Raw genomic sequence first — 2,937 nt, 5'->3', positions numbered from 1 at the left:
TAAAAAAAGAAGAAAGATTTAATGTCCTATTGTGTTGCGTAGTGCTATCTCCAATCTGCCCTTGAAGCTGACCCAGAAACTCCAGTGGGTGCAGAATGCCACGGCGAGGCTCCTTACAGGGTCCTTACAGCAGGATCACATTCACCCAGTGCTTTCACCAACTGCACTGGCTCCTGGTGGAGTACAGGGTCAGGTTTAAGGTGCTGGTTTTGACCTTTAAAGCCCTATGCAGCCTAGGACCCTCGCACCTACGGGACCGCCTCTCCTGGTATGCCATGTGGCGGACCTTAAGGTCCACAAATGACAACATTTTGGAGGTCCCAGGTCGCAAGGTGGTTAGATTGGTCTCAACTAGAGCCAGGGCCTTTTCAGTACTGGCCCCAACTTAGTGGAACGCTCTGTCACAAGAGACTAGGGCCTTGCGGGACTTGACATCTTTCCGCAGGGCCTGCAAGACAGAGCTGTTCCGCCTGGCCTTTGGTTTGGACTCAGTCTGACCCTTATGTTTCCCTCCCCTTATGGTTTTGATCTATCAGCTACTTTTAAAATGAGGCTGCATTTTAAATTGCATTTTAACCTGTATTTTAAATTGGTCGTGTCCCCCCCCCCCATTATGCTTTTACTGTGATTTTATTGGTGTTAGCGGCCCTGAGCCCAGCTCTGGCCAGGGAGGGCGGGGTATAAATAAATTTTTTATTATTATTATTATTATTATTATTATTATTATTATTATCTGAAGCCAACAAGAATATGGCAGGCATTTTTAATTACTTCTGACTACAGCACTTGCCAATGAACTGGCTGACCTTGTGGTTTTGCGTTCCCCTTTCTGCAGGATCTTCTTGGCGTCTCCTGCTGGAAGATGTCCAAAGTGTTCTCCACCAGCCTCCGCTGTCGGTTGCCTGCCTTGCTGTTCCTCTTCCAGGGAGCTGTGCTGGTGATCTTCGCCCTCTTTGTGACATATGATGAGCACACGGACGCCGCCAGCCAGCCTGCTGATGCTGACCCATCCGCCAACCAGGTCTACGCCATCTTCCCCCTCTTCCAGGATATCCAGCTGATGCTGTTGGTGGGGTTGGGCTTGCTGCTGGCTTTCATGAAGGGCTACGGAGTCAGCGCCGTGGCCTGCAACTTCCTGCTGGCCAACTTCTCCACCCAGTGGGCCCTGGTCGTCCAGGGCTTCGTACACTACGGCCAACATGGGAGAGTCCACCTCGGCCTCTACAACATCCTCACGGCCGAGTTTGCAGCCGTGACGGTCCTCATCTCTGCTGGGGCCATCCTGGGTCGAACAAGCCCCATCCAGCTTCTTCTCATGAGCTTGTGCGAAATCCCTCTCTATGTGGCCTGCGAGTGGCTCATCGTGAGTTATTTCCAGGCAGTGGATGTCGGAGGAACCATAACCCTCCACGTCTTTGCTTGCTATTTTGGGCTGGGCACTTCCATTGCTCTCTACAGGCCGGGATTGCAGCTGGGGCATCCAATGGAGACTCCATCTTACATCTCCGACCTTCTGTCCTTGGTGGGGACCATGTTTCTTTGGGTGTTCTGGCCCAGTTTCGTGGCTGTCCTCGCCCACCAAGGAGATGCCCAGCACAGGGCTGTGCTTCACACGTGGCTTACTCTCAGTGCCAGCGCCCTGACCTCCTTTGCCACCTCCAGCCTCCTGGAGAAGAAGGGGAAACTGAACCTGTGCCACCTGCAGAACGCCACGTTGGCCGGAGGTGTGGCCATTGGCGCGGTAGCAGACATGGTCATTTCACCAGCTGGGGCATTTGCCCTGGGCATTGTTTCCTCGCTAGCCTGCATCCTTGGGTTCAAGTACATGTCACCGTTCTTCGCCACTAGAGTTCGCCTCCAGGACCAGTGTGGAATCCACAACCTTCACGGCTTACCAGGCATCATTGGCGCCGTGGGCGGAATCGTAGCCATCTTGTTGGTGCCTGATGAGGCCTACGGACCTCGTCTTCACCAGGTCTTCCCTCAGCGTGGCCTGCTGCCATTGAACGTCACCCTGGAGCCAACCTTGGTGGGTCAGAACGTGGGAAGAAGCGCCACGCAGCAAGCTCTCCACCAGGTTGCAGGTCTCGGTGTCTCTATACTCGTATCCCTTGTGGGTGGCTACTTCACTGGGTTGGTTTTGAAACTGCCTTTTTTAGCACAGCCGCCTGACCAAGTCTGCTTTGACGACGCTCTTTACTTCAAGATCCAAGAGTCAACGGAGAACTCAAGTGTGGAACAGGCTAGAGGTGACCTCCTGGTGCCCCTGAAGGACAAAGCTTGAGGGTCTGTCTGCTTGTGCCTGCAAAGCAGAAATAAAACAGTGGGGCATCACTGAGTGGGAGAGTAACATTTGTCATGGTTTTCCTGGAGTGTCGTGCTGCTGGGGCTGGAAGATTTGAAGTAGGACCGTGCTTCCTGCTTGGAGGCAGATGGGACAATTGACCCAAACACAGAGGTAGCTGTTGAAGTGAGGGCAGCAAAAATTCAGCTAAGAAGCTCAAATCATATATATGACTGACACCTTTCTTTGGAAATTAAATCACTGTCCAGACTTTAACATTCAAAAACTTTACTTGCAGAAACTTATTGTTGAATTACAACTTAATATTTACAGTCACATGCTTCTCCAAGCATGGGTTTACAGTCTCTTCTTCTAACTTCCAAAACAACTGTATTTTCCTCTCTTTCCAGAGCTCAGCACTCAGTTTTCTGCATCTCAGTTAGGCCATGCAGTGCAGCTCCTATGAAATATTTCACCTTCTCCTGCAGCTTAGCTCTCTTTTCTTCCAAGCAGAGAATAAGCGCTCCAACACTCTATTCAACTTAGCAGTGTTCACAGTGGATTCTAAAACACAGTCATCTTGCTTCACATAAAAAGGGAGCCTCTCCTTCACTAAATACCTCTCATGTAACCAATGTTAGCCAATCACATGA

The 2,937-nt window shown here is 51.0% G+C and overlaps 1 pseudogene across 1 annotated transcript; it reads left to right on the top strand.

Moving 5' to 3' along the window:
• The first annotated feature begins 814 nt into the window (after positions 1–814).
• Positions 815–2,633, top strand: LOC308480069 (ammonium transporter Rh type A pseudogene; annotated as a pseudogene). The gene has a single exon. The product of its transcript is annotated as an ammonium transporter Rh type A pseudogene (transcript).
• Positions 2,634–2,937: the final 304 nt, after the last annotated feature.

The sequence above is a fragment of the Podarcis pityusensis genome (assembly GCF_964106645.2).
Source record: "Podarcis pityusensis genome assembly, chromosome: 6".
Taxonomy (NCBI): Eukaryota; Metazoa; Chordata; class Lepidosauria; order Squamata; family Lacertidae; genus Podarcis; species Podarcis pityusensis.
The sequence above is the reverse complement of the archived record's forward strand: the minus strand, read 5'-3'. Positions and strand labels throughout refer to the sequence as shown.